This window comes from Maylandia zebra, linkage group LG14 (assembly GCF_041146795.1).
Source record: "Maylandia zebra isolate NMK-2024a linkage group LG14, Mzebra_GT3a, whole genome shotgun sequence".
Classification (NCBI taxonomy): Eukaryota; Metazoa; Chordata; class Actinopteri; order Cichliformes; family Cichlidae; genus Maylandia; species Maylandia zebra.
The window spans coordinates 26,277,352-26,291,063 of NC_135180.1; the positions used below are offsets into that span (position 1 = coordinate 26,277,352).

General features: G+C 42.1%; 2 long non-coding RNA genes across 4 annotated transcripts; one reads left to right on the forward strand and one right to left on the reverse strand.

Moving 5' to 3' along the window:
- Positions 1-211: 211 nt before the first annotated feature.
- Positions 212-2,917, forward strand: LOC112435980 (uncharacterized). Of its 2 annotated transcripts, XR_003024846.2 has the most exons (6): positions 212-366; positions 465-959; positions 1,445-1,601; positions 1,853-1,961; positions 2,067-2,182; positions 2,325-2,917. It is a non-coding gene; the product is annotated as an uncharacterized LOC112435980 (long non-coding RNA). The 2 variants fall into 2 exon arrangements; XR_003024845.2 differs by lacking the exon at positions 212-366 and having other exon boundaries at positions 700-959; positions 1,450-1,601.
- Positions 2,918-4,765: 1,848 nt separating this feature from the next.
- LOC143421954 (uncharacterized) lies at positions 4,766-7,598 on the reverse strand. Of its 2 annotated transcripts, none has more exons than XR_013101556.1 (4): positions 7,539-7,598; positions 6,655-6,812; positions 6,172-6,226; positions 4,766-5,238 (listed from the first exon to the last, which is right to left on the reverse strand). It is a non-coding gene; the product is annotated as an uncharacterized LOC143421954 (long non-coding RNA). The 2 variants fall into 2 exon arrangements; XR_013101555.1 differs by having other exon boundaries at positions 6,172-6,229.
- Between the last annotated feature and the right edge of the window lie 6,114 nt (positions 7,599-13,712).

Consider the following 13,712-nt stretch of genomic DNA (forward strand, 5'->3'; position numbering starts at 1 on the left):
GTCAGCCTGGACGAATGTGCTGTGTGAAGGAAATTAAATTAAATCAGATCTGAACTGCGTACATTTAAGGAACCTGTTCATATTTAATATGAACCAGTGATTTTTTGGATTGCTGATTCCAAGACAGTCTTTGTGGAAATCCTGTTTGGCTTTTTGTTATTTTAATTCTCTTCTCTATTTTCCAGAACAGTTCTCCACAGTCACTGTTCACATGGGTCAGTGGGACCAAGAAGCACTCTGCTAATGTGTGGACTCTGACCAGCAACATCCAGCAAGACCCAGACAGCGTTTTCTATCTCCCAGCTGGAGGTTTTGTTTGTCAGTGACTTGAGAGTCAGATTTTTGTTGAGCTTCACACTTGCAGAGGTAAGTCGTTTTGCAGAGATCCCTCCCACCCTGGCTTTTATGTGCTAGATTTCTTATCTGAAACAGTAATATTTCAGTGACTGCTGCTTATACCACAGGTTAATACACTCTACTGATCCCTGATGGGAGAATCATCAATTTTGGCAACAAAGAAGCCTGGTGGCTGTTTGTTTACAGTCTGATGATGGGACATCATGCTCTGCATCTTCAAAGTTTGCCTCCTCATTATTATTCATACCCAGTAATGTGAAGTATGCTTATATCTACTATAACTGAACCAACCTGGTGCTCTTCATTTATGGAGGCTATTGAGTCTGAATGTTGGATGTTATTTATCTCGTGTTCTCTGGGCTTTGTTGTCCTCAGTCTTTTCGCAGGATCAGAAAACAAAACCAGGAGGCGCGTAAATGTTTCTTCTGCATGATGTTTCTTCAAATGTTTCTTCTGGATGATGATAAGACTGTGACACGGGATGCCACCTTTGGTCTTGTGATGAAGCAAAGCTCAGGAAGAAGTGGGATTAAATGGTACCCACATGTGTGAAGCACTGAGAAGGATGTACAGGGGCACCTGCAGCCAAATCCAAGCCTCAGGTTAGTTGTAGTTGCAGAACGCTACAGGACTGAGACAGCTGAGGTATCTAATGTTTGATTAAACGGATGAAAAAGAGAAGTTTCTTCCCTATAATTATCACTTCTTAAAATCTGTAGCAACTTCAAGTCTTTCAGCGTGCTGAGCATGCTCAGAATGTGACAATATATTTTTGTTCAATATTTAATTTCTTTCAGTTGCAATTGTTAAATGAAAAAAAAATATATATTCTTATAATTTAGCAAACTAATTTATCAAAAAAAATATATATACATATATCTGTATTAGTTTTAATAAATTAATTTGACACCTGTATTGAAAATACCATATTGTATTCATACAGAATCAGTTTGGTATCATTGTTTGTCTGCTCACTGATTGCTGAAACTAAGAGCTACTTTGATCTGTTTAGATCTAAAGCATCCAAAGTTGAGCTCTGATGTTTCTTCACCCCTGTGTGTGATATGTGATTCCTACATGCTGGCAGAGCAGCAGTTTGTGCTCACAGATGGTGACGGTGTGGAGAGACGGTGGTGTTTCCTCAGAAGAACCAGCAGAGTCACAAAGGACACCAGTCCATCTCACCACCTTGACTTGCTGACTGATGTTCGTCTGCACTGCACAGAGGAAATCAACTGACCGAGGTTTGTCCAGTGACGTGTTATGAATGTATATTTGTTTTATGCTTACAGTTATATTTTTCTTGACAGAGGCTCTGCAGAGGTTAGACAAAGCAGAGAAAAAATGTGCTTTACATTTTACTGTGATTTATTGAGATATTTGTTGCCTGATGTTCAGCAGGAATGGAGAAATAGAATCAAAGGGAGATGTTTTTGATGTTTTTGTAATGATGTAAGTAAATCTTCAATATTATTTATTTGTTTGGTTATATTAGGAGTGTTTCTGAGTGAGGGGGAGAGGAGTCATCATCCAGGTAAAGTGACGTGGATCAGTGGATACACTTGTCTCCCCTTTAAAGGAGACGATCCAAGTCATCCTTAAATGTTAGTGCTTTCAAATACACAAACATTTTTAAAGGACAAAAATGAACATCCAACTTTGACTGTAATACAAAATAAATCTTTGCATGTGTGTTTTCAAACTCTCAGATGGGCAGCATATCAGTCTTGGACTGTCTAACCTGCAGCACTGAATGACCACCGCACATGAGCATGTTCCTGCAACATTCAGCATCTGATCCTTCATCTGTGTGCTTCTGCTTTTGGTAAGTAGAGTTACCCAACTCCAGTAACTCTAAACACATGCCATACATTTCTAATGGCCTGGTTACTTCCTGTCAGTTACTTTAGAAACCATGTGGTCACCTGACCTAACACTGTTTCTTCTTCTTCCCCTTAATGTTCAAGTGTCACATGTCAAACAGCTGGAGAGGAAACTACACCAGTGTACTGGGATGTTTCAGCAACACGTGCCAGATGCTGTTCCTTCATGGTGACATCACCAGAGACAGCCCCGCCCACCTCAGGACCTCACCATTGATCATGAAGATTATAATGATGACAGCGAGCGGAACTAAGACTGTAAAAATCCACGACCAGAATTTTTCTTTCTAATTATTAATGAATACTGAGAGCCTCGTTCTGTGTTTTGTCTGTTTTGTTTTTTACCTCATTTGTTTCTAACAAAGTTCACAAACTCATACAGTTTACATTCTGTATGTTTCCATCTTTACCTGCCACACTCTTAACTGCATTTAAGAAAATAATCCTTAGAAATCGTTGTTTTTCTCTTTTGTAATTGATTATAATTCAGTGAATATACTGCGCTGCTTCCTTTTATTGCGTCACACATTGCTTTAAGTTTTTCACTGTCCAGTTATTTTTTACTGCTGTTTGAATTCTCTGTATGTTTGACCCTGTAGACTGTTTGATGGACTGCTTGTCTTCCTGTTTGTTACCGCCGCCTGTTTTTTAATAAAGATTTGGATTTCTGACTTCAACACAGCCTCTGCGTGTCCTCCCTTTGTGTCCTCTTCCTCTGTGAATGTGTTGCATGTGTCACAGATTCATTTTATTAACAGCTTTCCCACAGTGAATTGCATCAGCATTCATTCACAGCACATTGCAGAAGGATTCAGATTAATACAGTGATCTTATGGTCAGAATCATCCTGACAGAGTGCCACTGTAAATGATCTTTCATCAGGTAAATTTTAAAGTTCAGGGGCAGGAGTTATGAAGAATCATGCTGGCATTAGGACTAATAATATGTACTTACAAAGTCAAAGTTTTTTAATTATGCTAGAATATTGGAAGACAATCAACTTTTAGTGTTTTCCGCATATTAATTATTCTGAAATAGAGACGGTGACTCTAACTGTACAGAAGCACTAAACAACTGACAATCTAACAGACATCATTGGGCCTGAGCAGTCATGCACAGTGAGTCTGATCATTTGCTGTGAGAGTCTGACAAGCATGTTTCTGGTCAGTTTGGAACAAATAATATCACAATGTTGATCTTTTTTTCAATATTCCTTCTCTTTTACGACATAAACTGTGATCAAAGCTACTTATGTTCACAGCATGTAATAATACTGACAGTCCAGGGCATTGTGGTCTGTTGAGCTAGGGTTAGGGTTAGGGTTAGCAATTCAGACATATGTAATAAATATTAAACGTCTCTGACGTGGGCCACTGTCCGCAGTGTTGGGAAATGCATACCAGGCTGGAACGAGTCAAGGTAGGTGAGCATCCATGAGAAGACACAGCAGATGCATCCTACTGACAGGACCAGGAGACTCCAGAAACCGAACATCTTCTCTTCAGTGCCATCCTCTCCTGTCACCCTCTCTGCCCGCAGCTCTTTGAATTTGGGGTAGATAAGGGCGCAGAGAAACCCTTATTACTAATTTGTATTATAATTCAATTTTCATGAAATATTCATATTCAGTATCGGTCCTTTTATATTATAACCACGTATCCACCCAGGCTCATGGTGGGGCAGGGCAGGGCTCTGTCCTGGGATGCTTGAGTACAAGGTAATGTACACCCTGACAGTCTAACTGTAAGCAACAGTCTAAATGTAAAGTGCATTCTAAAGTCCTCTTCAATAAATCATATGCAAAGAGTCATTCAGGACTGTAAAACGTGAACTACAGAACCCAGAGTCTTCATCATTAAATCTCCGGTTGCTTCATTTTTCTATCCTATATCAGATACTTTAAGGTTAGGTTAGGTAAACTTGCATTCTCATGGTGAGGCAAAATGCTTTATGTGTGTGTGTGTATGCGTGTCATGAACGGCTATAAAAGGCCTATAATTAAAGAACAAAGCGGGGTTTGAGTCCGAGTTGCGGCAGACTGTCACTACTTGTAAATGGAACGCAGCCTTCCTACGGCGGACAGCTAATAACAGGAATCGGACGCGGTCCAGCCAAGTCCACAGCAACCACCATAGCAACCGCCTAGCATGACCTTAAAAACATTTTCTGTCTTCATACCTATCAAAAACGTGAAATGATTTCCAAAGTGTGAAAGTGTTACAGCTGCAGAGAGCTATGGCGGCATCTTTGGAAGCTGTTTGCATAGCTAATAATATACGATGTAACCATGGAGACAGTCAGTCACGTGAGCTAGCGGTGCACGTTTACTACAGTGAATAAGGTGATTGCGTGCACAGCGTCCACACGCTGCAGAGGGTAAAGACATTACTTCAATATTGTTTTATATTTGCCTTCTGTTGACCATCACCTCAGGTTCACCATTACAGTTTCAGCATACAGATGCACACTGTCTAAATATCAACACATTCAAAAACTCATGTCTCAGAAATAAGCACAGCTGTTCATGTTTGTCATTAGAGTTTTATTTGTAAGAAAATTATGAACTTCATATTGTGTATCAAATAAAAGAACATTTCACAACTCTGAGTCAACAGAAATTTCTCTAATGTAGACGTGTACAGTGTAGTGTAAGCATTAAAAGATCATAAAGGAAACACTAACATTTATGTGAAACTAATTGTAATAAAAAATGAACAGGTGGTTTATAGATGTAAAAGAAAGAATCTGAAAACAACACTTTTTTGGTCTAAGTGATCAAAGTAGAAAACAGAACTGATGTTCAAGAACAAACCGTAGCTGCACTAATATTACACATCTCCATTGTTGTGGTGAACAGACATGTTGCTTTTAAAACCACATGCAGTGTGTGACCATGACTGTTCACTGAGACCATGAACGCCACTTCGCTGAAGCCTTCGCCTTCTTCTTCTTCTTCTTCTAAATTGGAAGCAGAAGGAGCACGAGCTGCTTTGATCTACTGAAAGGAAAAAGCAGAACATCTGAGCTGAAACCATTAAGACAGGAACAATCATTCAATGCAGTGTCTCACGTATCTTAGCCTGTTACAACTGTTGATACAAGCTAAATACGGTTAACACACAGTGTCAGGGAGCTCCAGTGTGGGAACTAGTGGCTTTACGTTTGTAGTCATTTAACTTTCATCCATTCATTCATTTAATTCAGGAGGAAGAAATGTCAGGTTGATGCAGGCTTATTACATGCATTTGGTCCCATGCTGTCTTTAACTAAATGACTTGGTTCACTTTATGGCTGGGCTGTATGTGGGGTTATATCATGTTATTTGGGCAGGAGTTCCTGTCCTCTGTTAGACTTATAAAGTTTCTCCATAAGTAGAGTTTCTAACTCTTCTAGCACATCTGTGGCTGACAGCTTTTTGGTGGCTCTTTTTACCCCACACTGGTTGTGAGTGTGTAAATAGCCCCACTAGTTCTTTTGGGTTGCAGTTAACTTGGGAGGAAGAGGTAGGTCTGCCATGACTAGATGAATAACAATTATCTGGGATACATAAATTTCATAGTGCATGCATGTATCTCTATAAACCTGCCTGTGGGCTGCCATTTTTACATTCAGTTATTTCTTTGTTGAATCTAAATAATGAATGTGTTACAGTTAAAGTGATACTGATCAGTGTAAATGGCTCATTGGTACACAGAAACCTTTAAATTAAACACTATCACCTGATATCGAGTGTCAAACAATATCAGAGCTGTAAACGCTGTTTACAGTCAGAATTTATAAAACTATGATTGTAAATAAATTCAAACAAGTGAGCTTTTCTCTTTGTGCTGAATATCAACACTGTGATTTCTTAGACTGTAAGCTTTACTTTAGCACAACCAGTTGTAGAAGCCGTCACTCCAAATGTCTTTTGATAACAAGACAAAAATACCTTTTCAGTACACGGCCTGAAGTTCTTCTCCGACATCTTCTGCCATCGGCTTTGTCTGCTGGATTGAAGACAATAAACCACAAAAAGATGATTTAGTCACTTTGTCTGCGTCATGCAGCTCGAATGTGTCGTGTAACGATGTTGAATAGCCGTCATTATCCCTCTGCTGTGTCAGTAGGATTGTACTGTACAGCATCTCATTGATATGTGAGGAATGCTAATGTAACACGATAACAGACTTACATCATTAAAACATAAAGGGCAGGAGATATTTAGATATTTTTATATTTATATTACATTTTATAGCTGACGGATATTACTAAATAGATAGAATTTACTAAATAGCTGGATGAACATGAAAAATATGTCTATAATAACAAATGACCATGAGAGCCAGTAGAATTAATTCAACTGGACACTCAAACGACGTCCTTAAATGCTCTTTAAGTGGCAGAACAGATGAACAAACAGTTAATTGCTTACTTGAGATGAAATCTGCTCAGCTACTTTGAAAACAGCTTCTAACTGGTTCCTCCTTTAACAGGATGACGGCTCAGGGGTAAGGCCATCATGCAGTCCAGCAACCTTTATGGTTCTGCTTTGATTCACCAGGAACTATTAGGGAAACCTTCCAGCGCCTCCTGTGAAAGACACAGGCATAAACACACAAACATTTATTAACATGTTCCACAGTCTTCCACTTTGATTTTCTCATCCTGTGGACAACAACGTACATGGATGCAGGTTTATTGTTAACTTTTGTAAGGTTTATTTAGTGAACATATCCAGCTGCAGCTCCACTGTGATCCTGAACTGGATAAGCACTTAAGAAAATGTGTCAATAAATGGACAAACATCAGGTTATTATATTTATCCAAACAGATGGGACCAATAATGCTTCACTGAGTTAGAGACTTCAACAGACTCTTCTATGTAAGAATGTCTCGTGCTGATAGACCTGCAAACTTGACAACAAAGGTTTTTCAGACTGCATGTAGCTGTCCTCTATGTCAGCTCACACATTTGCATTTATGTCACACTTATTTCTGCTTTCCCATTTTATAATTATTACTTACATTTTGATTAGATACCTTGAGTTTGTAAATGATCAGATTACATAATTGGAATACAATGTATCCAATTCAGGGTCGCGGGAGGATGAAGCCTATCCCAGCTGATACAGGACAAAGACAGGCTGCCAGTTTATCGCAGGGCTAACACAATATGTGTAACAGAAAATCCACTTAAATGTTTGATATTTCTTATAATAATCATAATTATGACTATTATTTAAAGGTTTCTTTATAAATACATTTTGATTTTTTATAACCTCTAAAATATAAACCTGAGCCGTTTCAGATTCTGACCTCTGACCTCACTGCAGCTCCCTCTTGGAAGTACGTCTGCTTCTTGTCTACCCCCAGTGTTAAGTGCATATATGAAGTGCATATTTGCTCTTCTGAAATCTGTGTTAAACAACAACAAACATAAGTTAGTAACAAAAATACAGCTGAGTAGAGGCTTTACAAACCACCAGCAGCCATAATGCTAAATTTTAATCTTCAAATGTTTCTGAGCCGTCTTCAACCTGCTTTTAACACATTAAAGTCCCACAGTCAATGCAGCCTGACTCAATCCTAAATGTTCAGCACACAGAGACACAGAGGTGCCGTTTAAAGTTTAGTGATAACCTGAGTCACTGATCATTTGCAGTATTACAGAGTCTGGCAGTCTTTGCATGATGTCCACGTCACTGTAAGTTTCTAGCTGACTCTCAGGTGTGACAGGTGTGCCAGCAGGAAAGAGTAATAATAGCCTGCATCCTGAGGTTTGTCATGCAGGATTAAAGCAGCCAGGCTTTGTTCACACAGCTAGGATTGTATTTTACACTGACCCTGGGTCAGTATAAGTATCATACAGTTTAAACGAAGCACTGAAACTTGCACATATTTATTACAGATGCACTGAAGCTAATCGAGATATTTGCTGTCAGTCTGTGGCTGCGATTAAACACTTTACTGGAAACTTTATTAACTAGTAACTTCATCAGTCATGACAGAAGCTAATATTTCTGTGCTAACATCGTTTAACCAGTAACAGCTTTACTCCAATATAGGCTAACGTTTACACCGCGTAAATTTAAGCTAGCACCATAAAGACGGTAAAACACGTAATAATATCTACAAATGCATCTTAAAGCTGTTATATTAGCACTCTGTGTATTACTAACATAACCACATTAACATTACTGACACTCGCTGACGTTTAATGGTCATTCTATAAATGCTGTCCGTTTAAATGGTCTTACCTGTAAACACTGCTGTATCCACCGGATTCCAGCCAGAGTGGATTCTGGAGTCTTCCAAGCTCCTGTTAGTGATCCTCCATCTGGATGGATGAGAACAACCTTCTGAACAATCTAGCAGGAGATGGCCCATATCTATGGGACTGATTTGTGCTAAAAACGCCCATTGTATGGACTGATAACAGCCGAAGCGGGTGAATAAAGTCACCCAGTAGCTAGCTGTGCCATTACCCAGCATACATCACTCCCTCCATAAATGCAATAAACCATACAAAAGTATCATTCTACCTGTTTTTCAGGTAGTTGTTTACATTATATAATTTATTGTGTTCAGTATACGTCACTACAAAGTGATTTCGGAAATATATAAATATACGGACAACAGGCTCTTCCGCGGCAATCTCTTCAATCGGAGGACCCTTCACGTCAATTCCCGACGCGAGGGGGGTACCCTGCGCGTCCATAAGTGCAGCAGAGGGAGCCTGACCATGCGTCACACGTTTGACGAGTTGGGAGTGAGAACGTGTTGACTATACAGGTCATCGGATGTTCAAGATGGGCTTTACATCTTCCAACAACTGCTCACACTGTCAAGGCAATGGACGCCTGGAGGACCCCTAGAGACATTATCCCTGGAGGGCTTAACCCGGGGGTTGTGTTCATAACCTGGTTAGTGGCTCTGGTCGCTCTTAGAGGTTGTTCTCCTCGTGGCTGCGTGCAGCGGGGCTGGAGGATGGTCTGTGCTGGCAAACGTAGGTTACTGGCCTGGTGGCCTGGCTGCCCCTGAGTGGATCCGGGGCAGGCGTGGGGGCTTGGGGTTCGGGGGTGCTTCGCCTCCGTGCTGGGGCCCCGGTCTGGATGGGCCTGGGCTCCCTTGCCTTGGTGGGTACCAGAGGACGGGGGGTGCCTACTGGGGTCAGCGGGGGAGCTGGCCCTAGGCAGGGGCATCCTCCCCTCCCTTCTTTTCCTCCCCCATCCCCGGCTACCTCCCTCTTCCCGCTCCACCACACCCACCCACACAGGTAGGGCCTTGGGGTGCGGGTGTGTCACCAGGGTGCAGGGGAGACATCCCCCCCCCCCCCCCCCCCCCCGTCCCCTTCTGGCCACCTGTGCCTCAATTTTATCTCACAACTTAGACATCCACATTACTTACACTCTCATAACACACACATATATATAGGGCCTTGAGGGTGGGCACGTTAACGGCGTCCAGTGGACGGTCTGTGTATTCAAACCTACCTCTGGCGCCGGTGCCCACCTCTCAATTTTAAATCCATGTAGACATTGAGGGTTCTGGGGATGGGCCGTGCTAACACCTGCTGCTCTCTGGCAGCAGCACCATGCTCTCCCTTGTTTTAAATGCACTTTAGAGCAACACGCAGCAACACTACACATGAGTGGGAGGAGGGAGGTATGGGGTCTTCACACACCCCCGTTCTCTACTAGCCACCAGGGCGGGGGGGCTGGGAGGAGATGTTGGCTGTCTGATTGGCCTCCCTGCTGCAGAGCCTGGGATGGTCTGCTTGCCTCTACCCCGGGGGGAAGGGTAACATCTCTTGGGTCTGGGTTCTGTTTCCCCCTCTGGGGTCGAGGGTACCTGGACCAAGTATGTTTGGGGAGGGTGATTGTGTGTACATGTCCATTTATGTCAATCCTTATGTTGGGTGAGTGCTGAGTGTTTGTATATGTGTGCATGAGTGTGGGAATGCATGTTTGTGTCTGTGTGTGCCTGTTTGTCTGTGTCTATATGTCATGTCGGGTCTTAGACTCCACCTCTCTGGGAACTCCCAGGCCCTCCAAAGTGTGGAGGCCTATCTCCCCTCACCACACTCCCTGCCGGTGACTGATGCCCTCAGGGGTCGGTGCATTGGTGGTTCTTGGTGTCCGGGGCTGGGCGCTCAGGTATGTACCAGCTCACACCCGGTGGCTACTTGGCGGGGCCTGGCGCCTGTTGCTCGGTCAGGCCTCTTCCGGGGTGCGGGGGGGGGCCCTCGGGCCTCTGGGCCTGCGGCTCGGTTCACTCTGGCACAACTGGCTGCCGGCAGAGTCGGCGGGCACACCGGTGCAGCCCCCTCTAGCTTCTGCTCGGTGGCTACTGGGTGACGCCTCGTCTGGGGATCCTCAGCCCTTCCCATGAGGGTGGCACGGATGCCCCTCCGGTGGTCCTCCTTGGGATCTCGCACTCTGGGGCCTCTGGATGTCTGGGGCCTGGATCTCCTCCATGCCTGCTTCATGCCCTGCGGGACGGGGCTATGGCTCTCTACATCCTCTTGCAGACCATTACATGTGGAAACCATTTGAATACAAGCGCGCTGATCCACACAGGTGTGCACACAGGTGTTCACTGTTCGCACACCTTTCTTGGCTGCTACTTCAAAGCACATTGTGTGCTGGCTCTCCTGCGTGCTGCACAACAACATTCAATATTTAGTATTTACTGCTGTTTACACTTAGCTAGATTAATGCGATGGTGTTGTGTTTAGTATGTTGCTTTTTCTTTTTTTTTTTTGCTTGTTTTCTATTCTTTTTCTCTCAACAGGTCATCCAGGAGATTTTTTTTCCCCTTTCTCACTGTCCCTCTCCCCTTCTGTTTTTCTTTTCCTTACTCTTTCTTTCTCCCTTTCCTATCCCTCACTCATGTCTGTCCCATTTGTAACAACTGAAAATAAAATAAAATAAATAATAAAAACAAAGGTCGATCAAATGGACCAATACGGCAATGCCACGATGATCCATTTGGCAAAATAAATCCATTGGGTATCTTTGTTGGTCTTCAGACAACAATTCTGACGGCTAAAGAACCAAATGGGACAGGCAAAAAAAAAAAAAAAAATAGTCTCGGAGATACAGGTGGGCGGTTCACAGACCTCTGCCAGACTAAAACCCCGTACTTTCTTTATGCGCCGCTTGACTAGAGCCAAGAGAAATTGCGCCGTGGGAGACCGGGAGGGTTCGGAACAACCCTTAATAGTATGGACAAATCATAAAAACGTAACATATTTACATAGTGTTAAAAGACTAAATGCTTGGCAAGCAAGGTGGTCACTGTTTTTCGCTCGTTTTAATTTTTCCATTTCATATTGCCCAGGTTCAAGAAATATTAAAACAGACACTCTTTCTCAGCAGTTTGAGTCAGGTGAAGAAACCATGGAGGTGGCACCCATTCTTCCTGCTAACTGTGAAGTGGGGGAAGTAATGTAGGAGGTGCAGGACACTATCACATGGAGTTTATACATAGAACCAGATCCTGGCTGGGTCCAGCTAACCGGCAGTATGTATGTATGTGGGAAGACTGCCACCCTACTCAAGAGGTATTTTTGGTGGGAGACATTAGAGAGATATGCAAGAGACTACCTGGCAGTTTGCACCGTCTGATCTAGAAATAAAGCCCAAAATCAACCCCAGGCTGGTCTGTTACAACCACTATCCATCCCACATCCATCGCCCGTGATCGCACATTGCCTTAGATTTTGTCACAGGACTCACAGCTTTTTCAGGAAAGATATAGTCATACTCATGATCATAGTCCATTTCTTCAAAGCCGCCAATTTCAATGCCTTGGAAAAATTGCCCACGGCGTCCGAGATTGCCATCTTTTAGTTGAACATGTTTTTAAATTACATGGCATTCTGGCTGAGATTGTTTCTGACTGGGGCCCAAAGCCTGTTTAAGCTCCGGTTACCACCCCCAAACTACAGGCAGACAGAACGGCAAGAACTCGAGACTACTTTTTGTTGTGTCACTGGCTACACTGAAAAAAGAAAATAGTTGAACCAACTTAATTGAATTATTTCAATTGGTAACACCAAATTTAATTAAGTTCTTTGAAATGAAGTTAATACATTAGATTAACACAACTGATTTAAGTTACATGTACTTAATAAATTAATTGTTGTCAAATAAACATTTTGCATTAATCCAACTTAAAATTAAGACATTTCAACTTAAAGTTTTCAGTTTTTCCAACCCAATAATTTGCATAACCCAAAAGTAAAATATTGCTCTTTGCTAACCTAATAATGTGGTTTAGTGTAAATTACTTTTTGTAGTGACTCTAAAATGAAATTTTAGTTTGTTTAATAAAGCTTAAATCAAATTTTTAAGTTGGCTGAAAATATTTTTCAAAAATTCAAAATCCAATGTTTTTTTTTTTAATGCTTTATTGTATAAATGTAATAAAGTATTACCTTTATGGCAACCAACACAGCTTTTGGTCAAACACATTACACATTTGTCCTTTTTAAAACACATATGCACAAAATGCAAGTAACGCTTAGTAGGACCACAAAGTTGTCATCAAAGTGTAAAGTGCAACACAGTATTACACAAATATCAATCTCAACACATATAGTGTCAACTATGAAAAAGTGCCCCAAGACTATACAGAAACTTCCATTCAGCGCTATCTCCTGCTAACTGGCTCCCCGCTTCACGGGGAAAGGCAAAAAGCCCCCAAACAAACCAAAAACCAAAACCCCCCCAAAAAAACAAAAAACAAAATGATGGTGGCTAACCAACTGGACATAGTAGTGGTAGACAAGCAGAAGAAGACCGCTGTAAAGACAGACATAGTGATCCAAAATGAAAGCAACATAGAAGAAAGAACAAGAAGCTGAAGAAGTGTCAAACTCGAGAAGATTTGGAGGGTCAGAGTAACAGTGGTCCCAGTGATAATCGGAGCACTAGGTGCAGTGACTCCCAAGCTTGGTGAGTGGCTCCAGCAGATCCCAGGAAAAACATCTGAGATTGCTGGGTAAAAGAGCGTCGTTTTAGAAACAGCTAAGATACTGCACAAGACCCTCAAGCTCCTAGGCCTCCGGTAGAGGTCCTAAGCTTGAAGGATATTCCGCCTCCAGGAGCGAGAGGTGAATTTTTATAGTTTGATTAGATTATTTTGCAAAGGGGCAAGGGCATAGATTTGGCATGGACGGAAGGGACATGTCCCCACCAATATCCAGCGATTATTGAATTGTCCCCACCAATAATTTGATCTCTTCGAGTAAAGAAAAACAAACCTGATAGAAAGAAAAAACGATCTGTCAACGTCTCATTCACCCAGCGGTGCAGATAGAGTTAAATTACGTTCTCTATTGGAGTCCTACCTCATGTGACAAATATGGCCAATGTGACTGGTTGTGCCTTTCAAGGAGCTCTGTTTAGTTTTAGCAGCGGCAAGCCTGCGCCGCGAGGAGGAGAGGAGGATGGCAGCAAAAAGGAAGAACCTGGATATAAGAAA